The 22541-nt window shown below is 43.4% G+C and overlaps 1 protein-coding gene across 2 annotated transcripts in view; it reads left to right on the top strand.

Annotated features, from left to right (window-relative positions):
- ndnl2 (necdin-like 2) overlaps positions 1-22541 on the top strand; it is a 104519-nt gene that overhangs the window by 59429 nt on the left and 22549 nt on the right. The window lies entirely within an intron of this gene.

Raw genomic sequence — 22541 nt, 5'->3', positions numbered from 1 at the left:
ACCGTCTCACACAAGTAAAGCAAACAGGGTCCAGAGTACCAAGTACCGCAGAGACCACACCCACACTCCGAGACTCCGCCCCTAAAGCTCTGTACAAACATGCACTGTGTGTTTATGGTTAAAAAAAAACAATATAAAACAAAAAGCATGGTTTTAATTCTAGTGTGGTTACTGTGGTGTGTGTGTGTGTGTGTGTGTGTGTGTGTGTGTGTGTGTGTGTGTGTGTGTGTGTGTGGAGTATTAATGTAACAACCAGAACAGAACAGCAGGAGAATGTCAGCAAAACAATTAGATACCAGGCTTACGGTTCTGAGTTTAATAAGCAGAGTTAGTTTAAAGCACCACACACACTCACACACACACACACACACTCACACACACACACACACACACACACACACACACACACACACACACACACACACACACACACACACACACACACACACACACACACACACACACACACACACACACCCTTACAGCTCAGTTTGTGCCTCAGAGGAAGCTTTAATAGTTCCATGTACAACTCAATTAAAAAAAAGGTTCCATTTAAATCTTGTTTAGTGGTTCCTGTATTTAAAAAAAACAAACAAAAAAAAACAACCTTTACACTTTAAGGTAAACTTTTTCGTGTAGATTACCAAGATCGAGAATCTGGTTGAGTCAAAAGTTCCTGGAAAAGTTCCTAGACACCTAAAAGGGTTCCTGTGTTCTTGATCTGTCCATAACTTCTAATGCATCTTAATAAGTAGAATTTATACCACAGGAGTGTTTTCAGGAACCCTGGAACTTTTGTTGCTTTTCCACACACCACTGTGTTCTGAGTAGAACTATACAAGTTCCCTTTCAGAAATGCTTCCTAGAACCTATGTTGGAAGCTAGAGCAATCTCTATCTTCTCTTGACTCTCGACAAAAAAAGTGAACCATTCAAGAACCAGGAACTTTTAGTGCATTTCATACACACTTTATAGAGTGAAGATAAAAATAATAATAATAATAATAATAATAATAATAATAATAATAATAAAACATTTATAGCCTTGAGGAAACTTTTTTCTCTAAGCGTCTAAAGTAGATTCCCAAGATCAGGAATCAGGTCACACGTGAAAAAGTTCCTCAGTTCCTGAAAAGATTCCTGGGTTCCTGATCTGTCCATCTCCACCACCATCTATGTCAGGAAAGAGAGGATCACAGTTCTTAATAAGCTGACGCACTTCCACAACAGGGATGTTTTCAGGCTCCCAGGAACTTTTGTTGCATCCACACATATCACACACCTTACTAGGTTCTATGCAGAACTTTTCTAGTTCCTCTTCTCAAAGCCAGATCTGTGAAATAATGTTAAGGATCCTTTTTTCCATGACCATCTCTCTGCGTGGAAAAGAGACTCAGGCTTTCACGAACCCAGCAACGATTAGCACAACAAACACACACTGTCTCGAGAATCAATACATTAAAAAAAAAAAGGTTTCGGCAGGGTTCTTCAACTCTGTATGGTTCTTCATATAACATTTCATAGAATCGGGCAGATTGAGACATGGAGAATCTCTTAAATATGACAGAGAAAACCGTTTTATCTGTAAGTGTGAAAGCACAGTGAGCCGTGCAGATGTGTGAAGGGAGAGTAAGACCTTCACTCACACAGTCAGAACCCTGATGAATAATACATAAATAAATAAATATAAATATCTGGTTCTGAAGCTGTGCCTCGGGAGCGGTGATGTTCTAGTCATGTTGATGAAAGTGTGGCGTTAGTGTAGTGCACAGCGATCAGATCAGATCAGACTGGAGTTAGACTGCAGGACTCATGTAAACACACACTGCACAGTTCCACACCCTGAAATAACACTAATGAGCGGGTTTACGTGAGTCTGTATTCTTGCGTTAGTGTGTAATGGCCGAGTACAGAACGCTGAGTGTTTGTGGATGTTGTTTATTTCAGTTGGTTCCTTGTGTCCCGGATATATCTGATTCAACACCGCAGAACACAAACAACATCAACAACACAGTTCACATCAGAGCGAGAGACGACACGTCAGAGTTTCAGATCATATCTCTGAGTAAATACCATTAACATAAACACACACTGTTCACGCAGGGCCAACGAGGGGGTGGGGCTAACCAGGGGGTGGGTTAATGAGGGGGTGTAGCTAATCACTGGCAGGGCTCATGAAGGGGCAGGGTTAATAAAGGTCATGTAAATTCATCATAATCAGGAACTGTTTATGGACACAATCAGTGCGTTTACACGGACAGCGATAATCCGATATGAACCCGATTAAGACGATACTCTGATTAAGAAACGAGCATGGAAACAGCGATTGTTTATTACCTTAATCTGATTAAGGTCATACTCGAAGTAAACACAAATGGAATTAAGACGTGTGGAGTATTCCTGTTTTAGTCGCATTATGGACGTGTATTACAGACGTGTGCACACCTTAATCACACTATTAACGTCGTGTGAGAGTTTTCACCGCATTGTGCGACAGGACACGATCACACACGGCAGTGCAAGAGAGCACGGCTGCGTCCCAAACCGCGTACTTGCCTACTATAGGCCTGTAGTAGGAGAAACACGTGTATCTCGGCTACTATACAGCAGTTAAGTACGCGGTTTGGGACGCAGCCCACGGCTTCAAGCAGTCGTCTATTAGCACGTACAGCACGACAAACAATTAACCGCACTGGAAGCGTTCGTAAAATTTTAAATAAAAACACCCAAAACTGTGTACGGTCCCATAACGAAGACCAACTGCACGTCGATACGTGAAATTCTGGAGGGACGTCGGACGGCGTGGCGTGGGGACGTAATGACGTGTGCTGTGGAACATGACAGGAGTATTGAAAAAGCGACTCACGTAAACACCTTAATCACAATATTGTCTTACTCAGAGTAACGTCAATAATTAAATCACTGCTGTCCATGGAAACGTAGTCAGAGACAGGAAGAGTTAGACAGGAGTGTGTGTGTGTGTGTGTGTGTGTGTGTGTGTGCTGGATATAAGAGTATGGGTTTGTGGTTCCCTGAAGGGAAAATAAAATTGGAAACACAGACGCCTTTCAGAGATTTGTTCTGTGTGTGTGTGTGAGTGTGTGTGTGTGTGTGTGTGTGTGTGTGTGTGGGTGTGTGTAATAGAACACAGCTGGTCTTTCTAACATGCTACAGTACATAATTACACCACAGTAAACACACACACACACACACACACACACACACACACACACACACACACACACACAGATATGTATTAAAGTATACTGCATGTTCTCATTTTTTCTTTTTTTAAAATTCCAATTGTTCAAATTGTCATGTTTAAAGATCGTTTAGGCTTCAGTTCATTTCAACATGTGTGTGTTTGTGTGTGTGTGTGCTAGTGTGTGTGTATGTGTGTGTGTTTGTGTGGGTGTGTTTGTGTGTGTGTGTGTGTATGTTTGTGTGTGTGTGTGTGTGTGTGTGTGTGTGTGTGTGTGAGACTGAAAGGTAAACGTACCTCTGGTGCAGCAGTGAATATACTGAAGTGTACACAGTGTCTTTGTGTGTGTCTTTGTGTGTGTGTTTGTGTGTTTATGTGTGCTTGTGTGTGTATGTGTATGTGTTTGTGTGTCTTTGTCTATGTGTGTGTGTTTTTGTGTGTGTGTGTTTGTGTGTGTGTTAGTGTGTGTGTGTGTGTGTGTGTGTTTGTGTGTGTGTGTGTGTGTGTGTTTGTTAGTGTGTGTGTGTGTGTGTGTTTGTGTGTGTGTGTTTGTGTGTTTGTGTGTGTGTGTGTGTGTGTTTGTGTGTGTGTTTGTGTGTGTGTGTGTGTGTGTTTGTGTGTGTGTGTGTTTGTGTGTGTTTGTGTTTGTGTGTGTGTTAGTGTGTGTGTGTTTGTGTGTGTGTGTGTGTGTGTGTTTGTGTGTGTGTGTGTGTGTGTGTGTGTGTGTGTGAGACTGAAAGGTAAACGTAACCTCTGATGCAGCAGTGAATATACTGAAGTGTACAGAGTGTGTGTGTGTGTGTGTGTGTGTGTGTGTGTGTGTGTGGTGGTTGTGTATGGTGTAAAGGTGAGTTCCTGGCTCTGGAACCTGCTGAGATCCAGGAGTTAAAGTCCAAAGTGCAGGTGAATAAAGACACAGACCCGTCACTGAAGCGTCTCGTTACAGATCATGCACAGCGGAGGTTCTGTAACTGCAGGCGTTCTGAGGGAACCTTTATCCTGAGGTTCTGCTTCAGATGGACAGAAAACTTGTTGTTCTTCAACACAGGTTTGTTGTTAGATACCGTTGTCAAAGCAACCCCCCCCCCCCCCCACACACACACAACTCCAACCCCCTGTTGGGTTCTGTGCTCTTTATCACCTCTTTCCTCTCCTCCTTTCCTTCGTCTTGTTTACAGCAGTGCTAACAGTGGACGCTGAGCAGAACGTTTACTTTTACTTCCTAAATCTGTGGTGTTCTTGTGGTTCTGCAGTTTTAGGTTCTAAACCAAACCAAATTTACAGTCTGTCAGATTTCCAGAGTGTTCTAGTAAACGCTGCTAAGCGATATTGTTAAAATTTCCTACACTGTTAAAAAGGGTTCCTCAAAGTTCCCAACCCTGGTCCTGGAGAACCCGCTTTCTGCACGTTTTAGTGTTTACCTGCTCTCAGATAAGGATGTTAATTAGCTGATTATTTGACTCGGGTGTGTACGAGCAGGAAAACATTACAATGTGTAAAATGTGCAGGACACGGGGTTCTCCAGGAACCTGAAAGGAACCCTGTCTGATTAGGAAACACTGTGGATTCGGGGTCTACATTTAGAGTCCACCCGAAGAACCCTTTATGGAGCTAGCTCTAACCTTTAACATAAAAGTCTACGTAAAGAGTTCCTCAAGAGTTCACTGAATGGTTCTGTATTTGTAAAGCACGTTCTACTACAGACCTTGTTTGAACTCCTGTGTTGTAAAGTTATTCATATCTAGAACCTTTAAAGGTTTTCCCAGATCTCTTTATAATAAACATAAGACACATGCTTTAAAGACATATTTTTAGTTTTGTCACACAGATCCGGAAGCCCTTTTCTACAGTGGTTCCTGCAGAGCAGTTCCTGCATGTACTTCCTGTAGAACAGTTCCTGCACAGTGGTTCCTGCACAGTGGTTCCTGCACAGTGGTTCCTGCACAGTGGTTCCTGCACTGTAGTTCCTGTAGGGCAGAACCTGTGCTGTAGTTCCTGCACTGTAGTTCCTGTAGAGTGGTTCCTGCACTGTAGTTCCTGTAGAGTGGTTCCTGCACTGTAGTTCTCGTAGAGCGGTTCCTGTGCTGTAGTTTCTGCCCTGTGGTTCCTGTGCTGTAGTTCCTGTAGAGTGGTTCCTGCACTGTGGTTCCTGTAGAGTGGTTCCTGCCCTGTGGTTCCTGTACTTACAGAGATTTGGATGTTAGTTTCTTCACCGCTTTGCCCCTGAAACAGCCTCAGACTGAATGTTTATCTGAGCTAATTTCATTACACTCATCACAAAATATTCTGAATCACACACACCGTGTGTGTGTGTGTGTGTGTGTGTGTGTGTTACTGTTGAACATGTTTACTGAGTAAATCACTGGCCTCATTCACAGCTCTGAGTTCCACACTGCGTACTCTGTTGGTTCAGGAGCACCAGGTCACAGAAGTGGTTTAGTTAGGGTTCTGTGAAGGGTTCTGTCATAGTTCACAAGGCCTTCGGTGGAGATGGAACCAACAATGGAACCAACAACTGACATGAAAACTGACCTAAGAACGCCCTGAGAACAGATTTGAGAGAGTGGCAGTGTTTGGAGAAGCGTGTGTAAACACTATGAGCGAGTAGATCAGAGGGGCACATGATGAAACACACAGATACAAATCAGTGAATAAATATAAAGTGAAACTTAGTTACAAACTCCACCTTCATAACCTTCTGCACTGATAAACATCAAACAGAGCAGTGTGTTTGATGTTCACACGTCATACGTCACACGTTATACGTCATGTTATACGTCACACGTCACGCGTCATACGTCACATGTCATATGTCACACATTATACATCACACTTTACGTCACATGTTACACGTCACACGTTATACATCAAACGTCATATGTCACACGTCACACATCATACATCACACTTTATACATCACACATTATGTCACACGTTATACATCAAACATCACACGTCATACGTCACACATTATATGTCACACGTTACACGTCACATGTTATACGTCACACGTTATACGTCACAAATTATACATCAAATGTCACACGTCATACATCACAAGTCATATGTCACACGTCACACATTATATATCACACGTTATACGTCACACATTATACGTCACACATTATACATCAAACATCACACGTCATATGTCATACGTCACACATTATACATCACACATTATACATCACATGTTATACGTCACACGTTATACGTCACACGTTATACATCAAACGTCACACGTCATACGTCATATGTCACACGACACACATTATACGTCACATGTTATACGTCACACATTATACAGTATCTCACAAAAGTGAGGAGACCCCTCACATTGTTGTAAATATTTACCTGTGAAGCTCTGGTGAACTCCATGCCCAAGAGGGTGAAGGCAGTGCTGGAGAATAATGGTGTCCACACAAAATATTGACACTTTGGGCCCAATTTGGACATTTTCACTTAGGGGTGTACTCACTTTTGTTGCCAGCGGTTTAGACATTAATGGTTATTAATGAGTTATTTTGAGGGGACGGCAAATTTACACTGTTACACAAGCTGTACACTCACTACTTTACACTGTAGCACAGTGTCATTTCTTCAGTGTGTCACATGACAAGATATCATCAAATATTTACTACAATGTGAGGGGTGTACTCACTTTTGTTAGCTACTGTACATCAAACGTCAAACGTCATATGTCACACGTCACACATCATACATCACACGTTATACGTCACACATCATACATCAAACGTCATACGTCATATGTCACACATCACACATTATACATCACGTCATACATCACACGTCACATGTCATACATCGCACGTCAAGCGTCATATGTCACACGTAATACGTCACGTCATACGTGTCATGTCATACGTCACACATCATACGTCACACGTCACACATTATACATCAAACGTCACACGCCACATGTCACACGTCACACATTATACGTCACACGTCATATGTCACACATCACACGTCATCATAGGGAGGCCCTACAGAACCCATCCAAACTGAGACAGGAAACACAAATGTAAGTCTCCACAGCACTATGCCCCGCCCCTTTTCACTAACTAGATAACAGACTGAAAAGTGCAATACTATTTCCTTGTATTAGTCATGTGATATGTCATGTCCAATCAGAAAAGTGATGCTCAATAAGGTCAGCCCCTTTCTGTGTTCATATTGATGTGTTTCTGAATTTACCGTCATGTTTTTGTGTTCAGGTTCAAGTTTTAGCTCGTTATTTGTCACATACGGTGAAATTCTTAACTGCAGGTTCCTGATCTGTGTACATTTTAGAGCTCAGTCACACGAGACATAAAGTTCACCACAGTGCAAGAAAATACCAGTATATATGTGTTTCAGAACACACACTGCAGTGTACGAGTACATCGATATACAGTATGCTATACACGTTATGTATATGAGTGTCCTGATTTGTGTTGGAATGAATGATATGATAGAACAGTCCAGGTTCTCGTAGGTACAGCTGGGTGTGTGAGTGTGTGTCCGTGAAATGGAGATTTAATACATTATCAGAGGTCCCATTCAGAGCCCTAATCGCTTGTGGAAAGAAGCTCGTCCTGTACCGTGCCGTCTGTGGCAGTATTTAAGTGTTTAAGTCAGTGTTTAAGTCCAGGCTTAATACGTATTTGTTTACTCAGGCCTACCCTGACTAGACTTTCTGTTACGCTAATCACAGTCCTAACAGTCTCTTCTCTCCCTCTCTCCTTCTGTCGAGCCACACACAATGTTATGGAGATACTAGAGATCCTGATCCTTTCTTCTCTCCGGACCTGTCTGATCCGTTTCGGATGTCCTGCCTCTGGATGGCGCTCTCATCTTCTCCAATTCCAGACTGCTGGGACTACGGCTGCTCCTAACGCCATACAGACTTCATATAAATCCATAATGAACTTTTTCACACTATCTGTTGTTACCCAGATGAGGATGGGTTCCCTTCTGAGTCGGGTTCCTCTCAAGGTTTCTTCCTCTTAAAACATCTTAGGGAGTTTTTGCTTGCCACCGTCGCCACTCAGTGACTTGCTCAGTTGGGATAAATTCACACCTTTAATATCTGTACACCGTGTTGATATTTCTGTAAAGCTGCTTTGAGACAATGTCTATTGTAAAAAGCGATATACAAATAAAACTGAATTAAAAATTGAATGTAGCATATAGCCGAGCACAGTAGTGAGAACAGGCTGTGGTTTGGGTGACTCGAGTCCCTGATTGTCTTCCTAACCTTCGCTCCGCATCGCTGGATGTCCTGCAGGTTAGGCAGATGTTCAGCAGTGGTGAGCTCGGCCAATCGCACCACCCTTTGCAGAACTTTGCGGTCCAACACACTGATGTTTCCATACCACAAAGTGATATTGCCTGTCAGGATACAGTTGTGTTGGTGTGTTGGTGTGTTAGTGTGTTGGGGTGTTGGTGTGTTAATGTGTTAATGTGTTGGTGTGTTAATGTGTTGGTGTGTTGGGTTGTTGGGGTGTTGGGGTGTTGGTGTGTTACTGTGTTGGTGTGTTGTGGTGTTGGTGTGTTAATGTGTTGGTGTGTTGGTGTGTTACTGTGTTGGTGTGTTGGGGTGTTAGTGTGTTGGGGTGTTGGTGTGTTGGGTTGTTGGGGTGTTGGGGTGTTGGGGTGTTACTGTGTTGGGGTGTTGGGGTGTTAGTGTGTTGGTGTGTTGGGGTGTTGGTGTGTTAATGTGTTGGGGTGTTGGGTTGTTGGGGTGTTGGTGTGTTACTGTGTTGGTGTGTTGGGGTGTTGGTGTTGGGGTGTTGGTGTGTTGGTGTTTTCGTGTGTTAATGTGTTGGTGTGTTGGTGTTGGGGTGTTGGTGTGTTAATGTGTTGGTGTGTTGGGGTGTTGGTGTTGGGGTGTTGGTGTGTTAATGTGTTGGTGTGTTGGGGTGTTGGTGTTGGGGTGTTGGTGTGTTAGTGTGTTGGTGTGTTGGGGTGTTGGTGTGTTAGTGTGTTGGTGTGTTGGTGTGTTGGGGTGTTGGTGTGTTAATGTGTTGGGGTGTTGGTGTGTTAATGTGTTGGGGTGTTGGTGTGTTAATGTGTTGGGGTGTTGGTGTGTTAATGTGTTGGGGTGTTGGTGTGTTGGGGTGTTGGTGTGTATTGGTGTGTTGGTGTGTTGGTGTGTTAATGTGTTGGTGTGTTAATGTGTTGGTGTGTTGGTGTGTTACTGTGTTGGTGTGTTGGTGTGTTGGGGTGTTGGGGTGTTAGTGTGTTAGGGTGCTGGTGTGTTGGGGTGTTGGTGTGTTGGTGTGTTGGTGTGTTAATGTGTTAATGTGTTAATGTGTTGGTGTGTTGGGGTGTTGGGGTGTTGGGGTGTTGGGGTGTTAGTGTGTTAGGGTGTTGGGGTGTTGGTGTGTTAGTGTGTTAGTGTGTTGGTGTGTTGGGGTGTTGGGGTGTTAGTGTGTTGGGGTGTTAGTGTGTTGGGGTGTTGGTGTGTTAGTGTGTTGGTGTGTTGGTGTGTTAATGTGTTAATGTGTTGGTGTGTTGGTGTGTTGGTGTGTTAGTGTGTTAGTGTGTTGGGGTGTTGGTGTGTTGGTGTGTTAGTGTGTTGGGGTGTTAGTGTGTTGGGGTGTTGGGGTGTTGGTGTGTTGGTGTGTTAGGGTGTTGGGGTGTTAGTGTGTTGGGGTGTTGGGGTGTTGGGGTGTTAGTGTGTTGGTGTGTTGGGGTGTTGGTGTGTTGGTGTGTTGGTGTGTTAGTGTGTTGGGGTGTTAGTGTGTTGGGGTGTTGGGGTGTTGGTGTGTTGGTGTGTTAGGGTGTTGGGGTGTTAGTGTGTTGGGGTGTTGGGGTGTTAGTGTGTTAGTGTGTTGGGGTGTTGGTGTGTTAGTGTGTTAGTGTGTTGGTGTGTTAATGTGTTAATGTGTTGGTGTGTTGGTGTGTTGGTGTGTTAATGTGTTAATGTGTTGGTGTGTTGGTGTGTTGGTGTGTTAGTGTGTTGGGGTGTTAGTGTGTTGGGGTGTTGGGGTGTTGGTGTGTTAGTGTGTTGGGGTGTTAGTGTGTTGGGGTGTTGGGGTGTTGGGGTGTTGGGGTGTTAGTGTGTTGGGGTGTTAGTGTGTTAGTGTGTTGGGGTGTTAGTGTGTTGGTGTGTTGGTGTGTTAATGTGTTGGGGTGTTGGTGTGTTGGTGTGTTAGTGGGTTGGTGTGTTAGTGTGTTGGTGTGTTGGTGTGTTGGGGTGTTGGGGTGTTAGTGTGTTGGGGTGTTAGTGTGTTAGTGTGTTGGGGTGTTAGTGTGTTGGTGTGTTAGTGTGTTGGTGTGTTGGTGTGTTGGTGTGTTAATGTGTTGGGGTGTTGGTGTGTTGGTGTGTTAGTGGGTTGGGGTGTTAGTGTGTTGGTGTGTTGGTGTGTTGGGGTGTTGGGGTGTTAGTGTGTTGGGGTGTTAGTGTGTTAGTGTGTTGGGGTGTTAGTGTGTTGGTGTGTTAGTGTGTTAATGTGTTGGGGTGTTGGTGTGTTGGTGTGTTAGTGGGTTGGTGTGTTAGTGTGTTGGTGTGTTGGTGTGTTGGGGTGTTGGGGTGTTAGTGTGTTGGGGTGTTAGTGTGTTAGTGTGTTGGGGTGTTAGTGTGTTGGTGTGTTAGTGTGTTGGTGTGTTGGTGTGTTGGTGTGTTAATGTGTTGGGGTGTTGGTGTGTTGGTGTGTTAGTGGGTTGGGGTGTTAGTGTGTTGGTGTGTTGGTGTGTTGGGGTGTTGGGGTGTTAGTGTGTTGGGGTGTTAGTGTGTTAGTGTGTTGGGGTGTTAGTGTGTTGGTGTGTTGGTGTGTTGGTGTGTTGGTGTGTTAATGTGTTGGGGTGTTGGTGTGTTGGTGTGTTAGTGGGTTGGGGTGTTGGTGTGCACTTAATATGATGTTGTACTGTGTCAGGAAAAGCTCTAACTCAGGTTAAATCAAGGCTCTAACTCATTATGTACATTTACATCAGGAACCTTCTCAGGAACCCATGGACTTTGGGTGTGTTTGCCCTGGATGGCCTGATCTGATTGGGTCTAAAGGACTGAATTAAGATGGATTAAAGATGAATTAAAGCTGGGTTAAAGCAGCCAGGAGGAGTTAGACGATGGTTCATTCCAGCCGAGTGATTGTTCAGAGTTTGAAAGTTATTTAGATTTTTGTTGTGTGTGTTTTTTTTTTGTAATGCTAAACAACACATTCCTCAGGCGTTCTGGCACTCAAGCGTCATTCCTCTTGAGGTTCAGGTCCTGATTAGTCCATCTGGAGTTTTCTCAGCGGGGGGGGCGTATACGGAATGTTAATCCTGCACTCGGTTCCCTTTATTATACAGAACTCAAGTTCTCTCTGTGAGGAATAGAAGCACATGTGGATTTCAGTATCATGAACATTTATTGGAAATATCATCCCCACTCCGGCTGCAGCTACTCCGTTATACACCGGCGTGTTCTGACTTACGCTAACGTTCACATTTATCATTAACATTCCTCTATACATCACTTCATCGTTCAGAAAGAGACGAGCCCATTCACACAAACCACACATTTACAGATCAGTGTTTCTCAGAATAATCAATCACGCTGCATCGACATGAAAAAGAAAATCAAACCGTTTCGGCAGATGTTGAGATGATTAATTCAGAGATATTCCAGCGAACAGATCCCGAGTCCTGCAGCTCGGACCGGCGTTCTGGCCTAATTCAGTCCATACAGTTTGACAACATGCATTTAATGGTCCAGAAAATAAAATACAATAGCAGCAGAAACCTTCTGCAGTCCCGCATCTGGAGCCGAGAACTGTCCAAGACGTTGTTCTGAAAAACATTTGGCAGTTGAATAATTATTGATACGTTTAAGAACTGGGCTTGTTTTGTTTTTAAAGGATTAGTCTGTGTAAGTTTGTGTATCAGTTAAAGCTGGAGGAACTGGTTAGCATGCTAATGAATAAGAAACACCTTTACTAACTTGATGATAAACACAGTATGTGAATTAAAATGGGGTTTTCTGGTTTCCTTGTAAACAGACAAATAAATAAATAAATAAATAAACCGTTTGATTGATTTAAACCGGTTCGTGTCATGGAGAAATAACCTGTCCTGCGTATCTGCTGTTCGAAACACATTCACGTCACACATCCTGATAATCCCGTTTTTCATCCAAGCTCATAGAGACAAATATTGACCGAGTCCCAGTCATGAACGTCACGATGTGAGGAAGGTCGCTGACATGAAGGCCAGATGAAGAGCTCACGTCAGGACAAGTGGAGCACAGTAAATACTTTTCATTTCACTCACACTTGCGTCTTTGTTTGTTTAAAGCGGCAGTCTGTCCGATTTGTCATCTCTTGCGTTGCTTTGGGTGCTTTAAGGTTCCGCGTTCTGTAAGATCTCTGTAACGATTACACAACGACAACAAAAATACACAGCACTGTGCAAAAGTTTTAGACCCCATGTTTTCTTTAGTGCAAACTTTGTTATAGATTTTTTTTATTTGATCAATTCCGTACAAAACACACGTTAGATTCCCAAACATTACATTTCTAGCACAAAATAAAATTGACATAAGAGACACTTTTCAGATAAAAAACACAACGAAGGCTGACAGTTAGAAGTCTCCAGAAGAACCGAGTCTGGTTCTGCGACACGCTCCACAACACCTACAGCTCATCTCCTTATAAAACTGCATGCATTGTACCGGTATTTTTATTTTTATTTTGTTTGTCACACCAAATATTGACTTTGTTTGATTTACTCCTGTCTACTGCTCTTTACGGTATTTTCTTTAAATGTAGAAACATTTAATTTCATTATTTTAAGGCATGTTCCTAAAGCTTTTGAACAGAACTGTGTGTGTACGGAATAACACACGTGGGGCTATGCGCTTATAGTAAAATGATCCACAGTAGTGTGATGTGATACGGCATTAACTGACATGAATGAGTATATATATATATATATATTTATATATATATCCGTTATCATGATTAACCTCGACTCTGCTATCTCACACGTACAGCGCGTGTATGTTTATCCGGTGTATGAACCCTCGTTCCATGTAAATAAATACTGTAACTGGCATCATGCTGATGCCGAATGTATGCTTTTACACAATGTGAACTTTGCTGAGTTTGTTATTTCCCATAATTCCGAGTGTTAGAAAACCACATATTCCATCTGCAGAGTTACATAAGATCTGTGGTTTTTATTTCAGCCACACAAAACTCTTTATATACGTCTATATTCTGAGCCTCTCATGTTGAACATTCCTCTCTGACATATGACCAGAAATAACATCTGAACCACAATGTTGTGGAGTTTGTGAAAAGGAGCGTGGAGAAGTTCAAGTTATTACACAGAGAGCAGTTTGAGCTGAAAGTGTATAAAGTGTATAACATGTAGATATCATGCACACTGGCTGAAGGGTGCTTATGAATTAAAACCATTTTGCTCCTTTTAGAGGAGAAAAACCCTCATGCACTGAAGAGAGAGAGAGAGAGAGAGAGAGAGAGAGAGAGATAGAGAGAGAGAGAAAGAGAGAGTACGAGAGAGAGAGTACGAGAGAGATAGAGAGAGAGTACGAGAGTGAGAGAGAGAGAGTACGAGAGTGAGAGAGAGCGAGAGAGAGAGAGAATACGAGAAAGAGAGAGAGTACAAGAGAGAGAGAGTGAGAGTATGAGAGAGAGAGAGAGAGAGTGAGAGTATGAGAGAGAGAGAGTACAAGAGAGAGTGAGTGAGAGTACGAGAGAGAGAGAGAGAGTGAGAGTACCAGAGAGAGTGAGAGTGAGAGTATGAGAGAGAGAGAGAGTGTGAGAGAGTATGAGAGTATGAGAGAGAGAGAGAGAGAACACGAGAGTGAGAGAGAGTGAGAGAGAGAGAGAGAGTACGAGAAAGAGAGAGAGTACAAGCGAGAGAGAGAGTGAGAGTACAAGAGAGAGAGAGAGAGTGAGAGTATGAGAGAGAGAGAGAGAGTGAGAGTGAGAGTATGAGAGAGAGAGAGAGAGAGAGTGAGAGTGAGAGTGAGAGTATGAGAGAGAGAGAGAGAGAGAGAGAGAGAGAGAGTGAGAGTACGAGAGAGAGAGAGAGAGTGAGAGTATGAGAGAGAGAGAGAGAGTGAGAGTGAGAGTATGAGAGAGAGAGAGAGAGAGAGTGAGAGTGAGAGTATGAGAGAGAGAGAGAGTGTGAGAGAGTATGAGAGTATGAGAGAGAGAGAGAGAGAATATGAGAGTGAGAGAGAGCGAGAGAGAGAGAGAGAGAATACGAGAAAGAGAGAGAGTACAAGCGAGAGAGAGAGAGAGTGAGAGTACAAGAGAGAGAGAGAGAGAGTGAGAGTATGAGAGAGAGAGAGAGAGAGAGTGAGAGTATAAGAGAGAGAGAGAGAAAGAGAGAGTACGAGAGAGAGAGAGCGAGAGAGAGAGAGAATACGAGAAAGAGAGAGAGTACAAGAGAGAGAGATAGTGAGAGTGAGAGTATGAGAGAGAGAGAGAGAGAGAGAGAGAGAGAGTGAGAGAGAGTGAGAGAGAGAGAGAGAGTGAGAGTACCAGAGAGAGGGAGTACAAGAGAGAGAGAGAGTATGAGAGAGGGAGAGAGAGAGAGAGAGAGAGAGAGAGAGAGAGAGAGAGAGTATGAGAGAGGGAGAGAGAGAGAGAGAGAGTATGAGAGAGAGAGGGAGAGAGAGAGAGAAGTGTACCCTTTACATTTATTTTTAAGAAACTGGAGAGTCGGTGTAACGTTTGCTGACTCCAGAGTTTCTCGTGGTGACGGTATGAAACTCCACAGGTCATAAATCTAAATTACACGCAGTTCAGATCAGAGCTGAAATTTTCTCCTTCACAACAAAAAGCTTTCATCTCATCTTCTCATCTTCTCATCTTCAGCCGCTTTATCTGTTCGATCTCGGATTAACACGTATACGGAGTGAAGCTGGAGCTGCTGATGACAAATTCATTAAACCTCCTACTTGTGGAAATCTGGGTGTGGTCAATCACAGGAGAGGAAAAAACATACAGAAAAACACAGTGTGTGTGTGTGTGTGTGTGTGTGTGTGTGTGTGAGAGAGAGAGAGGGGGGGGGGGGAGTTAAAAATTAAATAACAAACTGGTAATGGAAGACCTTCAGGAAGAGGCGGGTCTTTAGTCATGGTTTGAAGACGATGTCACTCAGGTATTCGGACATCTAGAGAAAGTTGATTTCACCACCGAGGTGCAGGGCAGAGGGTAAGGGTTAGGGTTAGGGTCCCAGTCCTGATGCAGGTCTTCCTTGTACTTTGAGAGATGGTGGGACCAGTGGAGCGGTGATAGAGGTTCTGAGGTTCTGAGTGATTTGAGGTAAGTTGGTGCTGGTAAGTTTTAGGCAAGTATCAGTGTTTTTAATCTGATGCAGCAGCTACAGGAAGCCAGTAACAGTGTGGTGGTGTGGGAGAACTTGTGTTGAAAACCAGTCGAGCAGCTGCGTTCTGGAGCAGTTGCACAGGAGGAATGGCGCTCAGAGGAAGACCTGCCCGGAGTGAGGTGCAGTAATCCAGTCTCGGAATGACAAGAGACTGACCCAGCACCTGAGTGGCCCGTGTGGATAGAAACAGACGAATCCTTCTGATGATGTAAAGGAGAAATCGACATGAGCGTGTGAGATTAGCGATGTGAGAAGAGAAGTCCATGGTTACACCGAGGTTGCGTGCAGTGGCCGAAGGTGAGACCTGAGAGTTGTCCAGGGAGATCACAAGATCCTGACATGGTGATGATTCACCTGATGAACGCCAGTTCAGTTTCGCTGGGATTAAGTTTCAGATGATGAGCTGCCATCCGTGATGAGATGTCTGCCAGACCTGCTGAGATCTGAGCAGAAACATGAGGATCTGAGGGACGGATGAAGATGAGTTGAGTGTCATCTGCCTTGCAGTGGTATGAGAACCCCCGTGAGGAGATGACCTCACCAAGGGATCGAGTATCGAGGGAGAACAGAAGAGGACCAAATACTGAGCCTTGTGACTATAGAAGCAATAACATATTATACCGAGAGCATTATAAACCTGCGATTTATAGCTGAACGACTCTCAGAGCTGCTGTTACAGAAAACAAATCCATACCTTCTGACCAATTGCAATTCAGAATTTACCATCATTATGTAGCAGCGATGATTTCATAAACTTTTTCACTGGCAAAATGTAAAATATCAGACAAAAAATCAGATTATTCATTTAAAATCAGACAGTTTTATAACTAACCCTGTAGATAATAATATAACAATATCAGATCAACCATCACAATGTTTTACTCCCCTTACAGAGACCGAACTCTCATTCATCTCTTATCAAAATCATCAACTTGTACACTACATCCCTTACCTACATCTTTCTTCATACAGATTATTCCAGAAGTAATCACACCATGGGCGTAACCACACATTCTTTGGGGGGGTTGTCTCCCCCCCCCCCCATGTTGAGGAAATACCAATCTGCCCCCCCCCCAATATACAGAACAAAATATGTTCTATATGTCCCCCTTTAATGAACCCTGCCAACGGATCTGTCTTTTCTTCATCTGTTCTATTTATTTAAGTCTATTCCTTTTCAATATATTTCCGTTTGTTAAGGAAAATAAGTGTGTGCCCCCCTCCAGTTGTACACTTGGTCGCACCCATACTCAACGCAAGTTCGTGGATCTATTTTCAGTCTGTAAGAAACGGAGACAGCAGCCAAGCGTAGAAAAGTGCAGCAGAGCATACGAGCTTTTTTCAGACAGTCAGTAACTAGATTCCTAAATAGCAGGTGACCTTAGATTAGTGTAGAAGCATCACACCATGGCTTGGTTTGTTCTTAAGATCGTCAGTTATCTGTTGATATTTGCACACTCACGCAGTAGGCTAGGCTAACGCCAGGTCCAGTTTTTAATCATTAACGTTACCTTCACGTGCACATCCTCCCTCCGAGTCCGCTGTGAACCCTCACGCTGTGACAGACTGTTACACATGCGAGTGAAAGGGAGGAAAGTTGCACAGCATTTCGTTCCTTTACACTACACTTGGGCTCAGGACGACTCAGTGATTTTACAGATGTAAGGCTGAGCATAATGCTGAGGTGTGCTAGACTGGCAGCGAGAGAGATGGAACTAACGTCTGAGTTGTGGCCATATCGTAGTTCTCCAGTCAGAACTGGTGATGGCGGTTTGTCTTTAGATTTAAGAAAAGAAAACTCCAGGACCCTTTACACAGCTAACGTTTCAGGTTTCCACTATATACTGTTGTACACTTTGAACACTTATCACACAGCAAGCTAAACAGCATGATGACATTAACGTAATAAATGACACCAGTTACACAAACACAATATTCAATTTATCAAATTAAAATGATCATCTGAGTCAGTCATTGTTCTTCTGGGAAAATAATGGCACCCGGTCACGATGCAGGCAGCACAGCACTGCTTGGAAGCATCCGTGGGGAAACTGTATTTAAAACATATATAGTGTTGAATTTAGTTTCATAGGTAGCCGTCCTTTCTGAGTTTGTTTAAAAGTCGTGTTTGCGTGTTTAAATGTTGCGTGTGTGGTTTGCCTGCACACATCTTAGCTCGCCTCTACGTGGTATGGTAGGTTTCATGGTAGGTCATGGAGCAGAGAATACATCCGCCCACAGGACGTCCACAGCACCCTACAATTCCCCATGCTGTGGGAGCTCCTATCACTCAGACATCACTGAATTCAAACCTTAACTGCATGTTCTAAATATGCAAATTTACAGTATCAAACTTTGGATGTTGGGGTGGAAGGGGAGCTCCCCCCCCCCCCCCCCCCCCAATGTCCATACCATGGTTACGCCCTTGAATCACACCCCTTCTAAATATAATCAGTTCTTCCCTTAGCACTGGCTATGTACCTAAATCATTTGAATTAACAGTCATTGAACCCCTGATTATGCATGCTGAGGTAAAGTTTGGTGTTCCACAAGGTTCTGTTTTAGGCCCGCTGCTTTTTAATTAATATACGCTACCTCTAGGTCAAATTATTCGTAAACATGGAATTATCTTCCACTGTTATGCTGATGATACACAGCTGTATGTTTCAGTAAAACCAGACGACAGACGGCAGCTTAGTAAAGTTGAGGAACGTGTAAAGGACATTAGACACTAGATAATATTATTATGATAGTTTTCTTTCGTCTCAGAAATATTTCTAAGATAAGAAACATAATGTCACTACATGATGCAGAAATACTAGTTCATGCTTTCGTCACCTCTAGACTAGATTACTGTAATATCTTACTGTCTGGATGTTCCAGTAGGAGCATAAACAAACTCCAGTTAGTCCAGAATGCAGCTGCTAGAGTCCTAACTAGAACCAGAAGATACGACACATCACCCCGATCTTATCCACACTGCATTGGCTCCCAGTGAAATCTCACATTGATTATAAAATACTATTATTGACCTATAAAGCACTAAACGGTCTCACACCACAGTACCTGAGAGAACTTTTGGTCTTTTATGATCTGCCACGCCTACTTCCATTAAAAGGTGCAGGCTATTTGTTGGTACCTGGAATAGTGAAGGTTACAGCAGGGGGAAGAGCATGTAGGGCCGAAGTATGTACAGTTAAGGATGGAGCATGTAGGGTTAGGGGCGGAGCATGTAGGGTTAGGGGAGGAGCATGTAGGGTTAGGAGTGGAGCATGTAGGGTTAAGGGCAGAGCACGTAGGGTTAAGGGTGGAGCATGTAGGATTAGGGACGGCGCATGTAAGGTTGAGGGTGGAGCATGTAGGGTTAAGGCCGGAGCCTGTAGGGTTAGGGGGGAACATGTAGGGTTGGGGTGGAGCATGTAGGGTTAAGGGTAGTGTATGTAGGGTTGAGGGCGGAGCATGTATGATTGGGGCGGAGCATGTAGGGTTAGGGGAGGAGCATGTAGGGTTAGGGGAGGGGCATGTAGGGTTAGGGGAGGAGCATGTAGGATTAGGGGAGGAGCATGTAGGGTTAGGGGAGGAGCATGTATGGTTAGGGGAGGAGCATGTAGGGTTAGGAGCATTTCTGTTCACAGTTTGTGTGACTTTAACAATTTATTTTAAGTACGTTACATCTCACCTGTTACAGTCACTACATCTTTCTCAGTACTGTTGCTCAGGATGGTTACATAACACGTGCTGTTGCCATCTATTTCTAACACACACACACACACACACACACACACACACGCACACACACACACACAGCCAGATATTTGGCACTGTGTTATGAATTTGTCCCTGTGTGCTAGTCTCATTCTCTGACATTTATATTTGAACTCACCTTTATGTGCTGTTTATATAAGCAGGGAGTTTCTGTATGTGCACTGGTCTTAATTGTTGTAATTTTTTCCCCACAACAAGTTCTTTTTCTAAAACTGAGACCTCACTGCTAACAAACGCTGCTTTGTGTTCAGGAGGTTTAAGAGCTGCCAGGACTCAGCCCCGATCCTTCAGGTTTTATTCCCTTCACTGTCTCAGTTCTGCATTAAACCTGAGGAAACTTTCAGTAAATGTTGCGTGTGTAACACAGATCATGTTTTATTTCCTGATAATAAAAGCTATGGTTCAGGTTTAAACACAATCCTGCTGAAGGTCTGAAATCTTCACTCTCCGTTTAAAAGATGAAGCTCAGACCTCTGACTGCAGTGGTCATGGTTTAGGATTGTCACCAGGTGGATGTAAAAACTTTATTAACAGTTTTCACAAAACTTATTAAACAGGTATTATATTGATGAACGGATACATGATCATTTTTTATGTTCTGAAACTGATACTGAAACCTTGAGTACCCTTGGCAAATCCACATCCAATATTCATTTCTTTAAAAAAACAACATACTTCCATTAAATGCTAGCTAAATTAGCTTTAGCCTCATAGCTCACACCAAACCTGCCTCACAACTGTCTCAGGTGATCCACCGCATCTGATCCTTTATGAAATAATCTGATCTCCAGGTCAGAGCAGCAGATCCTGTAGATCACCTGGCTCTCACCATGGAAATGTCTCTCACACACACACACACACACACACACACACACACACACACACACACACACACACACACACACACATTCAATTGGTTTGATTAAAGGTCTCTTTGCTGTGTGATGTGTGTGAAGTGGTCAGCGATCACACTGACTCGACTTTCTAAAAGCTTTATTCCATTTTATTTGTAAATATCTTTTATGAACAACAAGAAAATATATATTTATATATAATATGCATTTTAACTTGCTATTATTTACACTGTTTACATTATTACTGTGAAAAGGTACAGAATCAGAACCGAGTGTGTTTCTGATGGAACCGGTTCTGTACTGTGTGTGTGTGTGTGTGTGTGTGTGTGTGTGTGTTCATGTATATACATTCATCAGGAAATAGAAATCAAATCATCATCATATGAGAAACGTTTCATATCCATCAGGAGGAATGTAAAAGTTTTAGCTCCCTGTCTGAACATGTGCTTGACACGCTGGACTTTCAAAACTGGTCCAAACAGGAGCCAAGGGTACTCCGGGTTCTGGCTCATTTTCCAGCAATTTGAGAAACCGGAACATTTTCTGGTGAGTCATCAGTTCACTGCACAATTAATCTTACATGGCCCGAGTGCTTGGATTGACCTGCTTATCTGTATCTGATTTTTCTGCATAAATCAAACTCATCCTCCATAATGTTCCCCCAGCAGTGCTGATTTAGCTCCGCCCCAACATGTTCCCCCAGCAGTGCTGATTTAGCTCCGCCCCAACATGTTTCCCCAGCAGTGCTGATTTAGCTCCGCCCCAACATAATGTTCCCCCAGCAGTGCTGATTTAGCTCCACCCCCAACATACTGTTCCCCCAGCAGAGTGCTGATTTAGCTCCGCCCCCAACATACTGTTCCGCCAGCAGAGTGCTGATTTAGCTCCGCCCCCAACATGCTGTTGGTGCTGATCCAAAAACCTACAACTGGAGCCTGTAGTGCTGAGACGGTGGCAGGAAATGTACCAGAATTTCTGTTCCTGAGCTGTGTGTCAGTACTGTGACATATTAAATAGGTGCTTAGATGTCCCTGTGTGTGTGTGTGTGTGTGTGTGTGTGTGTGTGTGTGTGTGTGAATGTGTGTGTGTAAGCTGGTGAAAGACATTAAGTTCTCACTACCTTTGTATGCTACACAGTTCCAGCTGTGTATATACACACAGTATACTCTGCACTAACACACGTATCTCTCTGTTCTGTCTTCTAAACAGTCCGGGGTTTAACTCTGGCACAGACACAGTGAACGGTTCCACATCCCCAATAATAATTCAGTGTTCAGTAAAGTTCTCCTTTAGCAGCATGTCACACAGCAGGCGAGTACCGAGACCCTCAGCATGCCGTATCGTATCATTAGTCCAGCTGTGACCGTGACCAGAGTTCCCACTGAGAACGTCCTCTCCGAACCCTGCAGGTGTGTCCGAGACCACGCTCCCGACAGCACACAGCTCTGTGGAACCAGAACCCAGAACCCAGTCCTGAGCTTCAGCACAGGAGAACCTTACAGTCCTGCACAGTTCCAGTTCTCATTACAGCATAACAAAGAACCACCAGGTCTCAGGAACCAGAGTTCATTAGATTAGATGTCTGAGTGCGAGGACGCTGAGATGCTGAGCACCGGACGACGTGAATACGGAGTATCACACACACACACACACACACACACACACACACACACACACACTGATCAGATAAAACTAAGAGCTGGAAAAGTTCCACACTGGTCCTGATCAGGAACATTAACCTGTAATAAGCTCAGTCACATTTTCACAGAAACAAACAGAAGAACATCAACACACGAAGAGAAAAAACTAAACTCAAGAAAGATTGTGATTTGAAAATAAAAATGAGAAATTTAACTAAAAATAAACATTAACACTTAATACTGATTACATTAAGGCCAGCTGCTTCACATATGAACTGTGCGTGTTAATGAGTTTACACCTGCTCTCCGATTCAAACTCCTTTATCACTCCTTTATCACCCCTTTATCACTCCTTTATCACTCCTTTATCACTCCTTTATCACCCCTTTATCACCCCTTTATCACTCCTTTATCACTCCTTTATCACCCCTTTATCACTCCTTTATCACTCGTTTATCACTCATTTATCACTCCTTTATCACTCCTTTATCACTCCTTTATCACTCATTTATCACTCATTTATCACTCCTTTATCACTCCTTTATCACTCCTTTATCACTCCTTTATCACCCCTTTATCACTCGTTTATCACTCATTTATCACCCCTTTATCACTCCTTTATCACTCCTTTATCACTCCTTTATCACTCCTTTATCACCCCTTTATCACTCCTTTATCACTCATTTATCACTCCTTTATCACTCCTTTATCACTCCTTTATCACTCG

This window comes from Ictalurus punctatus, chromosome 15 (assembly GCF_001660625.3).
Source record: "Ictalurus punctatus breed USDA103 chromosome 15, Coco_2.0, whole genome shotgun sequence".
NCBI lineage: Eukaryota > Metazoa > Chordata > Actinopteri > Siluriformes > Ictaluridae > Ictalurus > Ictalurus punctatus.
Note: the sequence above shows the minus strand (reverse complement) of the source record. Positions and strands in the feature narration are given on the sequence as shown.